Source organism: Sciurus carolinensis, chromosome 3 (assembly GCF_902686445.1).
Source record: "Sciurus carolinensis chromosome 3, mSciCar1.2, whole genome shotgun sequence".
Taxonomy (NCBI): Eukaryota; Metazoa; Chordata; class Mammalia; order Rodentia; family Sciuridae; genus Sciurus; species Sciurus carolinensis.
This window is the reverse complement of record NC_062215.1, coordinates 44526971-44545536: the sequence shown is the minus strand read 5'-3', so window position 1 is coordinate 44545536 and position 18566 is coordinate 44526971. Positions and strand designations below refer to the sequence as shown.

The following is an 18566-nucleotide window of genomic DNA, read 5'->3' as shown; positions in this document are numbered from 1 at the left end:
AGAAATAGTTATCTTATATTGGACAAAGGTGCCAAAAAAAGTACATCAGAGAAAAGATAACTTCTTCAACAAATGGTGCTGGGAAAACTGGAAATCCATATGCAGCAAAATGAAATAAAACCCTGTTAATGGTTTGGATGTGAGGTATCCCCCAAAATCTCACATGTACGTAAATGAATGAGAACGATTGGGTTATAAGAGTCTTAACCCAATCAGTGAAGTAATCGCTAATGGGATTAACTGAAGTGGTAGGGTAGCAGGGTAGTGTGTAGCTGGAGAGGTATGAATTGGGGCATGGCTATGGAGTACATATTTTGTATCTGGAGAGTGAAGTCTCTGTCTCTCTCTCTCTCTGCTTCATGATGATGAAAGCTGCTTCCCTCTGCCATGCTCTTCCACCATGATGTTCGTTCTCACCTCGAGCCCCAAGGAATGGAGCCAACCTTATATGGACTAAGACCTCTAAAACAGTGAGCCTTCAAATAAACCTTTCCTCCTCTGTAATTGTGCTTGTCAGATCATTTAGTCACAGCAGCAAAAATAAATAAATAAATAAAAATAAAAAATTAAAAAGCCGACGAAAACAAACCCCTATTTCTCACCCTGCACAAAACAACTCAAAATGAATCAAGGACCAAGGAATTAGACCAGAGACCCTGTATCTAACAGAAGAAAAAGGAGGCCCAAATCTTCATCATGTTGGCTTAGGACTTGACTTCCTTAACAAAACTCCTAAAGTGCAAGAAAAAAAAAATCAAGAATCAATAAATGGAATAGATTCAAACTGAAACTTCTCAGCAAAAGAAACAATCAATAACATGAAGAAAGAGTGGGAGAAAATCTTTACCAAATACACATCAGATAAAGCACTAATCTCCTGGATATATAAAGAACTCAAAAAACTTAACACCATAAAAACAAATAACCTAATCAACAGACGGGCTAAGAAACTGAGCAGACACTTCACAGAAGATACACAATCGAAATGTGCTAAGGCATTGAGCAGACACTTCACAAAAGAACATATATGATAAATCAACAAATATATAAAAAAATGTTCAACATCTCTAGTAATTAGAGAAATGTAAATCAAAATTACTCTAAGTTTTCATCTCACTCTAGTCAGAATGGCAATGATCAAGAATACAAACAACAATAAATCTTAACAAGGATGTGGGGGGAAAAAAAAGACATTCATACACTGATGGGGGGGATCACAAATTAGTACAACCACTCTGGAGTATGGAGATTCCCTAGAAAACTTGGAATGAACCCATCATTTGACCCAGCTATGCCAGTCCTTGGTTTATACCCAAAGGACTTAAAATGATGTAGCACACCAATGTTTATAGCAGCTCAATTCATAATAACTAGATTGTGGAACCAACCTAAATGCCCTTCAAATAATGAGTGGATAAAGAAACTGTGGTATATACACACAATGGAATATTACCTACCTTAAAGGAGAAAATTATGGCATTTGCAGGTAAATGAATGGAGCTTGAGAATATCATGCTAAGTAAATAAGCCAATTCAAAAAATCAAATGTCAAATGTTTTCTCTGATATGTAGACGCTGATTCATAATGGGGGGGCGGGGAAGACAAGGGAAGAATGGAGGAACTCTGGATGGGCAGAGAGTAGGGAGGGGAGGCTGCATGGGAGTGGGAAAGATGGTGGAATGAGACTGACATCATTACCCTAGGTGAACGTATGATCACACGAATGGTATGAGTCTACATCATGTAAACCAGAGAAATGAAAAGTTGTGCTCCATTCAGGTACAATGAATTGAAATGCATTCTGCTCTTATGTATAACTACTAAAAATTTTTTAAAAATTGCAAAAAACTTTTTTGCACAAACGGAATAGCTAATTCTCAAATTTACATGGGTTGCAAACTTCAAAGAGCCAAAACAATTCTGAAAATGAACAAAATTGGAGAACTCAAAATTCCCAATTTGAATCAAAACTGAGTTTGGTATTGGCAAAATATAAACATACAGATCAACTCAAGAGTCCAGAGATAAACCAAACGTCTGTGGTCAGTTGATTTTTGACCAAAAGGTGCTAAAGTCATTCAATGGAGTGGGGAAATAATTATTTAAAAATGGTGCTGGACAATTAGAAATCCATATACAAGAGATGAGGTTGGACTCCTATCTCACAACACATACAAAAAATAATTCAAAATGGATTCATTACCTACATGGAAGACCTAGAACTATGAGATGTCTAGAAAACAGGGACAAAACTTCATGATCTTGGATTTACACTATTTTTTTGGTAGATATGACCACAAACACATTAGTAGCAGCAGAACCTGGACACATGACTACAGTTCCAGTACTGAGGAGGTCAGTGCTTGAGTCCAGGAGGTCAAGACCACCAACCTGGGCAATAAAGTGGGGCTTGGTCTCAAAAAACAACCTGACTGATGCAGGTTCCTGTGCCCCTGCAGCGGAGCGTGCCTCCTGCCCTTCGCCCTCTTGCTCACATGGTCCATGTCAGAGTTGCTTGCCGCCCATCACAGGGAATGTGCCCTGCATGCTCCAAGCCCCACCCCCTATCCCCCAGTCCCTCACAGCCCCAGCTATGCCTGACTGACCCTAACTCCTGCCCCTTCTTAAAAAAAAAAAAAAAAAAAAAAGTCCAGAGTTGATCCTAGTATTGGGGGGGAAAAAAGAAATAGATCTTTAAAAAAACAATAGCTACATGAACTTTATCAAAATATTACCTTTTTGTGCATCCAGGGACACTATCAAGAAAGTGAGAAAATCTGCAAAATGGGGGAAATATTTCAAAATCATTTACCCAATACAGAGTCTGGAATTCAGTATCTCTCTATCCATCTATCTACCTACCTAATTATCTCTGTGTGTGTGTGTGTGTGTTCATGTGTTCCTTGAACACATGAGGTAAGAGGTAAGGCAACTCAAATAAAAAATGGGTAAAGGATTTGAACAGACATTTATACAAAGAAGATATGCAAATTAACAGTTCAATGTCATTAATTCTTAGGGAATGCAAATCAAAATCACAATGAGATAAGACTTCACACCAACCAGGATGGCTATAACCAAAACTTACCAGGAAGTAAATGTTGGTATGAACGTGGAGAAACCACAAACGTCACACACTTCTGGCTAAGTGAAAAAAGTCACTCATATGAAATCTCTAGAGCAGGCAAATTCCTGGAGATGGTAAGCAGATTAGTGTTTTCCAGGCAATGGGAGCAGAACAGTGGGTGAGAGGAATAGGGAGTCATACTTAATGGGTTCAGGGTGTTTGGAGGTGATAAAGAAGTCCTGGGACTAGACAGATGGTGGCTGTTGAACACTGTGAATGAACTAAATTCTGACTTTTCATGTTTAAATGGTTAATTTTATGTTGTGTGAATTTCACTTTTTAAGAAAAATACTTAATAAGTTAGCTTACCAAGGTTCCCCAAGGACAACTTAAAGATGGTTAAGTTAGCCAGCTGTGGTGGTGTGTCCCTATAATCAGCAGTTTGGGAGGCTGAGGCAGGAGGATTGTTAGTTTGTAGCCAGCCTCAGCAAAAGTGAGGAACTAAGCAGCTCAGTGAGAACCTGTCTCTAAATAAAATACAAAACAGGGCTGGGGATTGGGGATGTGGCTCAGTGGTCAAGTGCCCCTGAGTTCAATCCCCACTACCAAAACAAACAAACAAAATAGAATGGATAAGTTACAAACAGAAATCTAAGGGAAACAAATAACAACATATCAAGAATGAAAAAAAGAATGTGGACAGCTCAGGAAGAACCACACAAAAAAAACCACCATAAAATAGAACAGATGTAACACATTCTCAGTGAGGAGGAAGAATATCTGAAAATATGTTCAACCCCATTAGTCAGCAGATTCATCCAGCAAAGTGACAAGATACCATATCACAGGCATTCAACTGATAAGAATTTTTAAAATTTGGTAGTGTAAGTTTTGAAGCAAAGGTGAATCCACAGGAAATCAATCTCATGGCTAGTGGGAACATTAGTTGGCATAACTGCTCTGGAAAAATTAAATATTCACACACCATGGAATTTTGCAATTTCACCAAGATACACACTGACTTGTGTATCACTAGTGACATACTGAATATCTTCACAGGGGAGCTATTATAATAGCGGAAGCCTACAAACAACTCATACAAAGGATGACTAGGCTGAGATACAGGAGCACAAAGAGCACCTCTCCGTACTCAAAATGGGTAACTGCACATAAAACAACAGGGATGAGATTCAGTTACATACATAATTCTATTAATGTAACACAAGGTGAAACACTCAAAAGATTATAGTTTTTTTCTTGTCAAATTAAAAATGTAAATATATATATATAATTCAGTATTAAATATATGAACTGAAACTATCAAAAAGGAATTTAAAAGAAAAAAAGATGGAATATCCAGGACAGTGGATTCCTGGGTGAGACAGGCAATGGGATGTGATGGAGGGGGATCATGTGAGCAGATGGGAACTACTGCAATGGTTCTCTCCTTTTTTTTTGTACTGAGAATTTAACCCGGGGGTACTTTACCACCAAGGTATATCTCCAGAACTTTTTTAAATTTTGAGACAGTGTCTAGATAAGTTGCTGAGGCCTTGAACTTGCAACCCTCCTGCCCCAAACTCCCGAATAGCTGGGATTACAGGTGTGTGCCACTGCACTTAGCTGATTCTTGTTTTATTCCTGGGTGATGGAATTAGGGTCATGGCTGCCAACTACTATAGAGGGATAAACAGAGACAGAGTGGAAAGATGGAGATATTCAAAAGGGCCAGGACCACACATGGACCACCAATGATGAGACTGACTTCTTTGTTATAATCAATGACCAGTCCAGAACCTCTTTTGAGGTTCAAAAGAAAAAGCAATTTTAAGAGATGAGGAAGAAACATGAATTACTGATTAAGACACTTAAAAAACACAGAACTGCATTAATAAACCACAACAGATCGCTAAGCATGATACCTCAAATTTTAATCTTTAGGGACAACTCAAAGAAATGGAAGTATACATTCATCAGAATATTAAAATTTTAAAACGTTCAAGCTGGCTCACCTCTTCTTCAATATGCTGTCATGAGAAGGGAGATACTCTTAAATTATCCATAAGAATATTGAAAAAACCTTGAAGTTCCTTCTGGTGTCAATCCATAGTACTGAGATAGGTTAGACCTTTGAAAATGAAGCAGATACAATCATATCAACAGCTGTAAAACAAGCTGCAACATAGGAAATTAGTATTATGCAAAGTAAATACTATATATAATAAGTTACCATGAAGAAATTATTCTATCAAAAACTCCCAGCATCTTTATGGTTCAGATTCTCTGACATAAAGATTCGTGATTTTTTTTTAATTGTAAACAAATGGGATACATGTTGTTTCTCTGCCTGTACATGGCATAAAGGCATACCATTTGTGTAATCATAAATTTACATAGGGTAATGTTGTTTGATTCATTCTGCCATTTTTTTCCATTCTCCCCCACCTCTCCCACCCCTCACCTCCCTCTATACAGTTCTTCCTTCCTCCATTCCTGCCCCCCTCCCTAAACCCAACTCCAACCCCAACACTAACCCCTCCCACCCCCCATTATGTGTCATCATCCACTTATTAGCGATATCATTCTTCCTTTGGTTTTTTGAGATTGTTTTATCTCACTTAGCATGATATTCTCCAGTTTCATCCATTTGCCTGCAAATGCCATAATTTTATCATTCTTTATGGCTGAATAATATTCCATTGTATACATATACCACAGTTTCTTTATCCATTCATCAACTGAAGGACATCTAGGTTGGTTCCACAATCTGGCTATTGTGAACTGAGCAGCTATGAACATTGATGTGGCTGTATCTCTGTAATATGCTGATTTTAAGTCCTTTGGGTATAGGCCAAGGAATGGGATAGCTGGGTCAAATGGTGGTTCCATTCCAAGCTTTCTGAGGAATCTCCATTCTGCTTTCCAGAGTGGCTGCACTAATTTGCAACCCCACCAGCAATGTAAGAGTGTACCTTTCTCCCCACATCCTCGCCAACACCTGTTGCTGCTTGTATTCTTGATAATCGCCATTCTAATTGGGGTGAGATGGAATCTTAGGGTGGTTTTGATTTGCATTTCTCTTATTACTAGAGATGTTGAACATTTTTCCATATGTTTGTTGATTGCTTGTAGATCTTCTTCTGTGAAGTGTCTATTCATTTCCTTAGCCCATTTGTCGATTGGATGATTTGCATTCTTGGTGTTGAGTTTTTTGAGTTCTTTATAGATTCTGGAGATTAGTGCTCTATCTGAAGTATGATTGGCAAAGATTTTCTCCCACTCTGTAGGCTCTTTCTTCGCATTGCTGATAGTTTCCTTTGCTGAGAGAAAACTTTTTAGTTTGAATCTATCCCAGTTATTAAATCTTGCTTTTATTTCTTGTGCTATGGGAGTCCTGTTGAGGAAGTCTGGTCCTAAGCTGACATGTTGAGTTGATTTTTGTGCAGGGTGAAAGATAGGGGTTTAGTTTCATTCTGTTGCATATGGATTTCCAATTCTCCCCGCACCATTTGTTGAAGAGGCTATCTTTTCTCCATTGCATATTTTTGGCCCCTTTGTCTAGTATGAGAAAATTGTATTTATTTGGGTTTGTGTCCGTGTCCTCTATTCTGTACCATTGATCCACCTTTCTATTTTGGTACCAATACCATGCCGTTTTTGTTACTACTGCTTTGTAGTAGAGTTGAAGATCTGGTATTGCGATACCCCCTGCTTCACTCTTTCTGCCAAGGATTGCTTTAGCTATTCTGGGTTTTTTACTCTTCCAGATGAATTTCATAATTTCTTGCTCTATTTCTGTAAGGTACATCATTGGGATTTTAATTGGAATTGCATTGAATCTGTATAGCACTTTTGGTAGTATGGCCATTTTGACAATATTAATTCTTCCTATCCAAGAACATGGGAGATCTTTCCATCTTCTAAGGTTTTCTTGAATTTCTTTCTTTAGTGTTCTGTAGTTCTCATTGTAGAGGTCTTTCACCTCTTTTGTGAGATTGATTCCCAAGTATTTTATTTTTTTCGAAGCTATTGTGAATGGGGTAGTTTCCTTGATTTCTCTTTCTGAAGATTCATCGCTTATGTATAAAAATGCCTTAGATTTATGATCTTATATCCCACTATTTTAATGAATTCACTTATGAGATCTAAAAGTTTTCTGGTGGAATTTCCTGGTTCCTCTAAGTATATAATCATATCATCAGCAAATAGGGATAGTTTGAGTTCTTCTTTTCCTATTCATATCCCTTTAATTTCATTGGTCTGTCTAATTGCTCTGGCTAGAGTTTCAAGGACGATATTGAATAGAAGTGGTGGAAGAGGGCATCCCTGCCTTGTTCCAGTTTTTAGAGGGAATGCTTTCAGTTTTTCATCATTTAGAATGATATTAGCCATGGGCTTAGCGTAGATGGCCTTTACAATGTTATGGAATGTTCCCACTATCCCTACTTTTTCTAGTGTTTTGAGCATGAAGGGGTGCTATATTTTATCAAATGCTTTTTCTGCATCTATTGAAATAATCATGTGATTCTTGACTTTAAGTCTATTGATATGGTGAATGACATTTATTGATTTCCTGATTTTGAACCATCCTTGCATCCCTGGGATGAAACCCACTTGATCATGGTGCACTATCTTTTTAATATGCTTTTGTATGTGATTTGCTAAAATTTTTTTAGAATTTTTGCGTTGATGTTCATTAAGGATATTGGTCAGAAATTTTCTTTCCTCGATGTGTCTCTGTCTGGTTTAGGTATCAGGGTAATATTGGCTTCATAGAACGAGTTTGGGAGGGTTCCCTCCTCTTCTATTTTATGGAATACTTTGAGAAGTATTGGAATGAGCTCTTCTTTAAAGGTTTTGTAGAACTCAGCTGAGAACCCATCTGGTCCTGGACTTTTCTGTGTTGGTAGGCTTTTGATGACTTCTTCTATTTCATTACTTGAAATTGGTCTATTTAAATTGTGTATGTCCTCCTCGTTCAGTTTAGGCAATTCATATGTCTCTAGAAACCTGTTGATGTCTTCGAAATTTTCTATTTTGTTGGAGTATAGATTTTCAAAATAGCTTCTAATTATGTTTTGTATTTCAGTCGTGTCTGTTGTGATATTTCCTTGTTCATTCCAAATTTTAGTAATTTGGGTTTTCTCTCGTCTTCTCTGTTAGTGTGGCTAAAGGTTTATCAATTTTGTTTATTTTTTCGAAGAACCAACTATTTATTTTGTCAATTTTTTGTATTGTTTCTTTTGTTTCAATTTTGTTGATTTCAGCTCTGAGTTTAACTATTTCCTATCTTCTACTACTTTTGGTGTTGGTCTGTTCTTCTTTTTCTAGGGCTTTGAGTTGTAGTGTTAGGTCGTTTATTTGTTGAGTTTTACTTCTTTTATTAAATGCGCTCCATGAAATAAATCTTCCTCTAAGTACTGCTTTCATAGTGTCCCAGAGATTTTGATATGTGTTTCTTTGTTCTCATTTATCTCTAAGAATTTTTTAATTTCCTCCTAATATCTTCTGTTATCCATTCATCATATAATAACATATTGTTTAATCTCCAGGTGTTGGAGTAGTTTGTTTTTCACTCTTTCATTTATTTCTAACTTCAATCCATTATGATCTGATAGAATACAAGGTAGTGTATCTTCTTGTATTTGCTGACATTAGCTTCGTGGCATAATATATGCTATTTTAGAGAAGGATCCATGTGCTGCTGAGAAAAAAGTGTATTCGCTCTTGGTTGGATGGTATATTCTATAAATGTCTGTTAAGTCTAAATTATTGATTGTGCTATTGAGATCTATGGTTTCTTTGTTCAATTTTTGTTTGGAAGATCTGTCCAGTGGTGAGAGAGGCGTGTTAAAATCACCTAGTATTATTGTGTTGTGGTCTATTTGGTTTCTAAAATTGAGAAGGATTTGTTTGACATACATGGATGAGCCACTGTTTGGGGCATAGATGTTTATGATTGTTATATCTTGCTGATTTATGCTTCCCTTAAGCAGTATGAAATGTCCTTCTTTATCCCTTCTGACTAACTTTGGCTTGAAGTCCACATTATCTGAAATGAGGATGGATACTCCAGCTTTTTTGCCGAGTCCATGTGCATGGTATGTTTTTCCCCATCCTTTCACCTTTAGTCTATGGGTATCTCTTTCTATGAGGTGAGTCTCTTGCAGGCAACATATTGTTGGATCTTTCTTTTTAATCCAGTCTTCCAGTCTATGTCTTTTGATTGATGAATTCAGGCCATTAACATTCAGGGTTATTATTGAGATATGATTTGTATTCCCGGTCATTTGGTTCATATTTAAAATTTTTGACACATCTTGGTTCCTCCTTTATTTGACAGTTCCTTTAGGATAATTCGTCCCTTTGCTGATTTGCTTCTTTGTTTTTTATCTCTTCCTCATGAAATATTTTGCTGAGAATGTTCTGTAATGCTGGCTTTCTTTTTGTAAATTCTTTTAGCTTTTGTTTATCATGGAATGATTTTATTTCATCGTCAAATTTGAAGGTAAGTTTTGGTGGGTATAAGATTCTTGGTTGGCATCCATTTTCTTTCAGAGCTTGAAAAATGTTGTTCCAGGCCCTTCTAGCTTTTAGGGTCTGAATTGAAAAATCTGCTGATATCCGTGTTGTTTTCCCCCTGAATGAAATTTGGTTCTTTTTTATCACAGCCTTTAAAATTCTGTCTTTATTTTGTATGTTAGGTATTTTCATTATAATGTACCTTGGTGTGGGTATGTTGTAATTTTGTGTATTTGGAGTCCTATAAGCCTCTTGAACTTGATTTTCCATTTCATTCTTCAGATTTGGGAAATTTTCTGATATTATTTCATTGAATAGATTGTTCATTCCTTTGGTTTGTTTCTCTAAGCCTTCCTCAATCCCAATAATTCTCAAATTTGGCCTTTTCATGATATCCCATAGTTCTTGCAGATTCTGTTCATGATTTCTTACCATCTTCTCTGTTCAACTTTGCTTTCGAGGTTAAATATTTTGTCTTCAATATCTGAAGTTCTGTATTCCAGGTGTTCTATCCTATTGGTTATGCTTTCTATGGAGTTCTTAATTTGGTTTATTGTTTCCTTCATTTCAAGGATTTCTGTTTGGTTTTTTTTCAATATCTCTAACTCTTTATTGAAATGATCTTTTGCTTCCTGAATTTGCTCTGTTAACTGTCGATTGGTGCGATCATTCAATGCCTGCATTTGCTCTTTCATCTCATCATTTGCTTCCCTAATCATTTTAATTATGTACATTCTGAACTCCCTTTCTGTCATTTCTTCTGCCATGCTGTCATTGGATTTTATTGATGTAACATCTAGATTTGTTTGGGGCATTTTCTTCCCTTGTTTTCTCATATTGTTCAGGAATCAGTGGGTCATTAAGATATTGCAGATTTCCTCTATCAACTTATAATGTCCCTGAAGATTGCTAGTATATCCCCTCTTATCCTTCAGTAGCCTGCAGTCTTGGAGGAAGTTGATAATGTGGAGCTCCACGAAGAAGCTGCCTCTCTAGGGGTGGTGACCCTCAGGTGGTGTATATTCCCTGCTAGTGGGCAAAGGTGCTCCACTTGTTGACCAATGGTCATCCAATGGGGAACTAGGCTGTGGGCTGAGGCAAGTCCTGTTTGTGCCTGTGTCTCTGGTTTTACCGTCCCTGTGGGAAAACCTCCCCCGGCAGGGAAGACTCACTCGGTGGGGACGTCTCGCTGGTCAGTTCCCCTCCTAGAGGTTCCCCTCAATCTACAACTACTGCCTGGGCTGGGCTGTCTTCCTCTGCAACGTTCCCAGGGGCCCGGACCTACCTCCTGGGCCTGGGAGCCTCACCCTTCGCAGGCGAGTCTCCTTAGGCTGCCTCTCCCAGAGACTCTGCCCGCAGTCCTGGAAACTTCGCTCCGCCCCTAGGCGTGTCTCTGTGCGGCTCTTCCAGCAAGAAGCCACCTAGCTCCTGGGACCCTGCTCTGCACCTAATCGCCTGGCTATGCGGCCCCTCCTCTGAGCTGCCACCTGGAGCCCCGTACAATAGCTCCGAGACCCAGAGACCCGCCACACACCTCCTCCTCCGGACAGCGGCCGGGTTTCCGACGCAGTCACTAGGAGTCCAAGCAACTCACTTCACATCTCCTCCTCCGGCCAACCGCCCGTAGCCCTAGGCAGTCACTCCGAGTCCAAGTGACCCACCGCGCTCCTCCTCCAGGCAGGCCACCAGTGTTCAGGAGCGGTGGCTTTTAGTCCAATCAACTCACCACTCGCCTCCTCCTCTGGCAACCGCCTGTGGCTCTGATGCAGTCACTCCTAGACCAAGCGACCCACCGCGCTCCTCCTCCAGGCAGGCCACCGGTGTTCTGGAGCGGTCGTTCTGAGTTCAAACAACTCGCCATGCAGCTCCTCCTCTGGCAAGTGCCTGTGGCTCTGATGTAGTCACTCCTAGACCAAGCCACCCGCCGCGCTCCTCCTCTTCCTCCGGGCAACCTCCCGGTGTTCAGGAGTGCTCGCTCTGAGTTCAAACAGCTCGCCACGCAGCTCCTCCTCAGGCAGCCGCCTGGAGCCCCAGTGGTTGCTCCGAGTCCAAGCGCTGTGCTGAGCCGCCTCCTCTACGTTGATCCCAGTTGTCGGTGTTTACCGCTCCTGTGGGGGGAGGGGCGTATCGCCAAACAACTCTACTTCACAAAGTTCCCTGGGTTCCGGGGCTACCGCCCCATCCGGGACGCCTCCCCAAAGGGAGAGACTCACCCGGTGGCTTTGAGTTGGTCCCAAGCCTCTCACTATCTCCTCTTTTGAATCCTGTGTCCTGGAGCAACGTGAAATCAGCCGCCCTCTAGTCCGCCATCTTGAAAATCCCCCAAGATTCGTGATTTTTAAAATAAAGTTAAAGTATAAAATAACAAAGATGAAAATAACACAGAAATGTCTCTAAAAATTATATTAGAATAGATTCTATCTCCATGAAGCTTCCTTAACATGCATAACAAAGCCTACAGCTGGAAATGAGAACAAATGCTAAAGTTTCACTGCATCTTTAACGAATATATGAAATCACCATTAGCAAACTGTAAAGAAAATTCAGTATGAAAAAACTGAAAAAGTAATACTTATACAAAAGAGCAAAAAAGTGAGCCTGGTGGTCCCTCCACTTAGAACGTTGGAAGAGAAGGGTGGAACCTTTCCAAAAGTCTTAATGAGGAGACCCCAACCCCTCTTTCCACTGCCTGTTACAGTGTTTTCAAGTAGAGATGCTGCTGAGGTCCCTGGGATTTCACTAATTTTTGCCTTCTTTGGTATGGTACACGGGAAAATGTATTCTATGGCAGTGTCTGTTTTAAAATGCACTGATATGGGGATTTTTTAATTCCTTCCTCCTTGTATGAATGCTCTGTGCTACGGACCTTATAATCATTTACCCACAACCACACATATGGACAGACATAAGAGTGCTCCCACATGTACAAACACACATACACAATGGAAACTATGTAGGATATTCAGAATCAAGGGGATATACTTAAGATGCTACCCGAGAAATCATTCTACAGAGTAATAATGGTTTAAAAAATACGCCTCTTAGTCCCAGAAAGGGAAGAGACTAAAACACAAATAGTTGCTGTGTTAGAGAAATAGCAGGGTTCAGAATGACTGTAACCTTTCAAAATAATCTCAATGTGATTGCAAATTGTCATTTTAACACAAATTTGAACAAAGTGTTTAGGAATATAGAAAAATAAAAGTTGTTCTCATTACCTCCATGTTTAGGGAGATGGAAAAGGAATTCTGCATTTCTCATTATACTAGTCCCCTGTTCCCACTCTTTTTTACCTGTGGCTTTACTTTTTGTCATTTTAGTTATGAATGGTTCAGAAACATTATATGGAAAATTCCAGAAATAAACAATTCATTCTAAGTAGCACTGTGAAATCTCATAATATGCTGCTACCCCATTACCCAGTGTATCTATACTGTATATGTCATCCACTTGATAGTCACTTAGAAGCCATCTCAGTTATGAGATCTACTGCCCCAGTAGGGTAGTGCTCCTACAGAGTTTAGTACTACTCACTGTTCCAGGTATCACTAGGGGTCTTGGCACATATCTCTTGTGGATAAGGATGGATGACATATACTAGTTGTTTTAAAAAACTGCCTTACTATTTTCCCTCTGATCAGCATTCTCATTAGGTTAAAAAAATACTTTCAATTTTTTTCTGTAAAAATAAAACTCCTAGGCACCCAATTAGTGGTTAAGGATCTGCCTGGAATTCTTACCAGCTTTGCACATCATGGAGGTCAACCATTTAAAGACGATGGAGCTTCTTTTCCTCATCTTGCACTGTTTTCTGTAAGGAAAGCAGGAGATCACAATGATGATGTTCTTGGCACAAGAGGTCTTACATGCATACACCATAATCAGGAGGTCCATGATGGGGGTGGTCACATCCCTGTAACCCAGGCACAGAAAATCCCACTGAGGGGTATGAGACTTAAGATCTCCCTCTTGACCTGGGGGTGTAATCAGCAGTACATTCTTAACATGCTTGAAGCCCAGAGTTCCATCCACAACACCAAAATAATAACAATAATATTATTATTTTCCTGTTTCAAAGATTTGAGGTGCAAGATGCAGAACCAGTGATGTTTTCTCTTCTCAAGAGCTCTTCCCACATTTCCTCTCAACAGATGACTCTAGTTTCCTTTTCACTGAGACCAGTGTCTTTGGCAGGGAAGAGGCAATGGGGTTTAGTGTCAATAGTGGAGTATTTGTGGTGTGCACAGTTCCTCTCAGGATCAGGCTAAGCACAGGCAGACTTGCAGGGTACAGATGCAACAGGTGTAGGATCCCATGGAAGCTATCTTCTGACAGAGTACTGGTCTCAGAGATTACTCCAAAATGTCACACTAACCCCCACCCTCTCCTGCCTACTGGAAGACCTTGTGCCAGCACTCCTCCCTCCCTGCTTGCACCATCATTTGTCACACTCCCCTGGTACAGACTCATCAGCTTGTAAATATTTGGGTCCTTCTTCCATTAAAAATGACAACTCCTAACCACCTTCCCTGAAGCCCCATCTCTTTGCTCCCCTTCATAGTACATCTCAGGAGAACTGTCTATACTCACTGATTCAGACATTCTCTCTCTCTCCCAAACACCTTCCAAAGAAGCTCTGGTCCCCCAAACAACCCCAAAACTGTTCTCATCAAGCTCCCTGGCCTCTATATGATTAAATCCACCAGTCAATACTCAGTCCTACTTCTTGGTCCCTCAGCAGCACCTGCTGCGGCTGCTCACCCCTGTCCCTTCACACACTTAATGCACACCACTTCCAGGACAACCCTCTCTGGTCTCCCCTGCCTTCCTTGGCTTCTCTGCTGGTTTCCCTCTGTCTGACCTCCACCTAAGACTTTCACTTGTCTTCTGTTTCCCCTCATCCCTTGAAAGCCTCTCATCCAACTTCATGGCTTTGTTAATGTTGGTGACTCTTGCATTCCTACCTTCAATCCATCTGCCTCTGAACTCAGTCCCACAGCTGTATCATGGCTCCACTGGACTGTACATCAAGACATCTCAGAATGTAACCTACCCTAAATGGAACTGTTCTTTTCCCCAAAGGAACCTGCTCCACCAGAAAACCTGCACCAGCTCAATTACTGGCACACTGTTCCTCTGGGTAACTCAGGACAGAAACCTTAGAGCCACTTCTTACAGCTCTTCTCTTTTTCAGATGGTTTTTGCATCTTACCACTGCCTTACATCTGGGTCATGCCACCCATTTGGTGACCATGGCCTGTCCCTCCTGGAATATCCCTGAAGAGCATGTTCCATGCACAGAAACCTGTCCTTAAACTGAAGTCACACTGCACAGGCCTCTGTTCAAGACCATGAGATGGTCTCTCTTCTGCCCATGGCCAAAGCCCAAGGTCTCACAGTGGCTCCCACACTCCTTTCTTATGATCAGCCCCTTCCTTCCCCTGGCCCCATGCCCCATTCTCAGTGTAGTCACACTCTGTCCAGGTCACTCCTCCTAATGCTGCTCTTTGCCACAAAAGGCTTGGTTCTAGGTGGTTCTATCAGGCTCGCTCCCACACCTCCTGTAGTTTTTTGTTCCAAAATCACCTTCACAACAAGGCTTGCTTACTCTGCCCCTCTATCCTCTCATTATCTTATCTTCCGATTCCCTGCCACACCAGTTTCTTCATTCATATGCTAATCACTTTCAATACACTGGATAACTTATTTATCATGTTCTCTGTACGTCTTCCTCCACTAGAATATCAACTCCACAAGGACAAAGATATTTACATGTATCAACCATTAAGGCACCTCCCACACCAGTAATGGAAACTCACACATCACATTCAGTTAATATTGTTAATGAGTGAATAGAAACAGAACATTTGGGTGAGTAGGTTTGTTATTATTAAATAACAAATCTGACATCTGGTGAATTAGAACATACTTTCACAAAAGCACTCCATGTGGAAGGATGATTAGAGAAACTGACAGTAAGTATAAAATCACTCGAAGATCCAAAACTGGGAGCAACAAGGAGCAGGGCTTCCACCAATTAACTCACATGATGAAATTTGCTTGAATCACAAGAAAACATCAGTTCATGGACTTTTCTTCATTTACAATTTGTCATATACTCCTCATAACTGCCACTGAAGTCTGTACTAAAATAAAGTAATGGGGGGTTGTAACAGGGGTAGAGTGCTCTCCTAGAATGCATGAGTCTCTGGGCTCATCCTCAGGACTCTAAAAAAATTAATCAATAAAATAAATGAACCACAGGATATATCTGACATCAGCAGATGATTTCAGAATCTCCAGGTGATTTCAGAAAGACTATGACATCCAGGCTTCCCATCAACTGGATGAGACTGAGGACCTGACTTAACACAAACTGGGGCATGCATGGGACAATGTGAAGCAGAGGTAGAAAGATTTGGGGGCTACTTACTGTTCTTGACCAGAGGAAAAAAGAAACTGGCAAAAGGCAGGGAGAGATGACAACGGTGTTGATTAAAGACAAAAATATGCTAAGGAAGGTAAATGGAAGTATGTGAAAATGGCAAGGATTAACAGAGTCACCCTTCCTGAGTCCTGAATTCTAATTCAACTGGAACTTCAGCTCCACTTCTCTCCTGGACAATCCATACAGCCTCCAGTATTTATCCAACACACCCAAATTGTATCTGAGGAGACAGCAGGCTGCAGACACTCAGGGGACAGAGCAGTCTAGGCCATCTATGCCTGCACCTTCCCTTCCTGATGCTGCAACAGGGTAACGAAAAGGCGGGGCATCCGCTAGCACGTAGGCACAGGAAAGGCCTGGGGAAGGGGAGAGTGGCACAAGATACTGAGACTTGGTGCCCTCATGCCCAGTTCTGCTGAGGACCTTTGAGGTCTCAGCAGAAGCAGCAAAGGCACCTGACAGAGGCCAGTCACACCCTCACTTTTTCATAGCACATATACTTTCCATGGGTTGGGATGCAATGACACTTCCTTGCCACTCCTCTTTCTGGGACAGCTAGGGTTTTGTGACACCATCTCATGGAAGTAAAGATCAGGACAGAGACATTAAAAATGTAGGTTAAAGTACTGTGTTCCAAGACCAAATTCCTGGGAAATTTGGCTTTTCTTTAAATAAATAACCTTCCCTTGTTATTTATCATATTTATTATATACATCTATCTATAGATCTGCTACTAAATTTGGTAAGCAGCAATTTTCAGATTCTGAGCTACCAAATAATGCACTATCCAAACTGATTTCTAGACACTAAAAATAATGTTCTAAGGCTTCAGTTCCTGTGCTAAAAAGGCAGGAACTGAGAAAATGTGGCAGAAACACATGGCCAGAATTTAGGGCTTCTATACGATCTTAGCAAGGGAAGCAGAAGACGACAAAGGGCTCATAAAGGAAATGACTTCTAGGAAAGAAAAACAGGCCCTGTGCAGAAGAGATGGGAGACAGGAGACAGTTTTGTGACAATGAGGTGACGTTTATCTTGGTGAGATTTCTTCTCTAGCCTCAGGACAGAAGTCAGTCTCCCCTGGTTGGAAAACTTCTAACTCTAGAAGGAGATTTATGACATATGAATTCTTTTGTGAGGTTTTGCAGATAAGGAAAGTTGAGAAAAAGTCCTCTTCTTCAGGTTTTGCTTTTAGGCAGAAAACCAGAGTTTCCTTTATTAACGGTTTCCCAAATGTCCTCAGATCAAAATAATCCCTATGGCAATGTGGGCTATCTTGTATCCCTTGCAGGGAGAGGACAGGGTAGGACTGAAGAAGACATGATCAGGTTGGAGGGACCTGCCACTTTCTGGCCACTGCAGCCCACCCTGCCTGGTCAAAGCTGAGATATTTGGGGCCCCTGTTCCTTATCTGAGTCTGGGAAGGATTACCTGGAGCCATCGCACCTCTCCCGTCCCACCCAAGGGAGTGAGGTTGTTACAGGATACCCCAGGAAAAACTTATACTAGAAGAACTGAGCTGCGATTGGGGGCTACCGTTGAATTGGACAGCTTAGGATTGGAGGACAGGCCAGGTCATGAAAAAAAAGGAAAAAATCATTCTGAGTGGAAAATTTCCATTCATAGAGTTGTGTGGCGACATCAGAGGACAAATGCACAGTAGAAAGTAGGGCTTTGTATGACCACCTTCTCTTCCACAGTGGCTCTTCACTTGAAGTGGCACAGAAAGACCCACAGCACTGAATTCTTTATACCCAGTGTACACATCTGTGACCTTCCCAATTTCTAGAACACATGCATGTCAAATGTCACACTAGATTGGGAAATATGTTCTTCTCACCTCCTTTACCTTGTAAGTGAGGACCACATTTAAATTATCTGCAACAAAAGTTTTAAGAACTCCACACAAGAGAATTCCCCTCTCTGGCCTGTTTGTTTTTTGAGAAGCAGGAGTAGAAATGCTTCCCTGCAAGTCTTACACAATCCTGACCATCGACTATTAGGAACTTCATGGAGTCTGTTATCATTAAGAGCCTCTACTCTAATAATTTATTTCCTCCCTTCAAAGACAGAGAAAGGCTGCGAGCAGTGCTGTGCATCTGCAGTCTCAGCTACTCTGGAGGTTAAGGCAGGAGGACCACTTGAGCCCAGGAGTTTGAGGCCAGTTTGATCCATATGGCAAGGCCCTGTCTCGTAAAAAGTGTGCATGTACGTGTGCACGCACACACACTCAGAGAAAACCTAAGAGTCAGCACTTATGCCAGAAAAATTAGCAAAGTCAAATACACCGATTTTAAGACTATCTGAACTCTTGCTTTCTTGTCAACTCTCCCTGTTCTAAACACTCATGCCCAAACAGAAACCCAGAAGGCAACAGCACCACTGCTGGAGAACTACCCACTCTGAGTCAGTCTGGATGATGAAAACATCTTCCCCCTCATGGACTCGTGAATCTGTACTCTTGTTTCTAGCAGAAAATTAAAAGAGAGGAGGATAAGGTACAGAGTTCGGATTTTTTTAAATACACA

At 40.7% G+C, this 18566-nt stretch overlaps 1 long non-coding RNA gene across 1 annotated transcript in view; it reads right to left on the bottom strand.

Moving 5' to 3' along the window:
* LOC124980664 (uncharacterized) overlaps positions 1 to 13402 on the bottom strand; it is a 28257-nt gene extending 14855 nt beyond the window's left edge. The window contains exons 1-2 of the long non-coding RNA XR_007107838.1: positions 13331 to 13402; positions 5081 to 5196 (exon numbers count right to left, since the gene is read on the bottom strand). This is a non-coding gene — a long non-coding RNA (uncharacterized LOC124980664). The remainder of the gene's footprint in view (positions 1 to 5080; positions 5197 to 13330) is intronic.
* Between the last annotated feature and the right edge of the window lie 5164 nt (positions 13403 to 18566).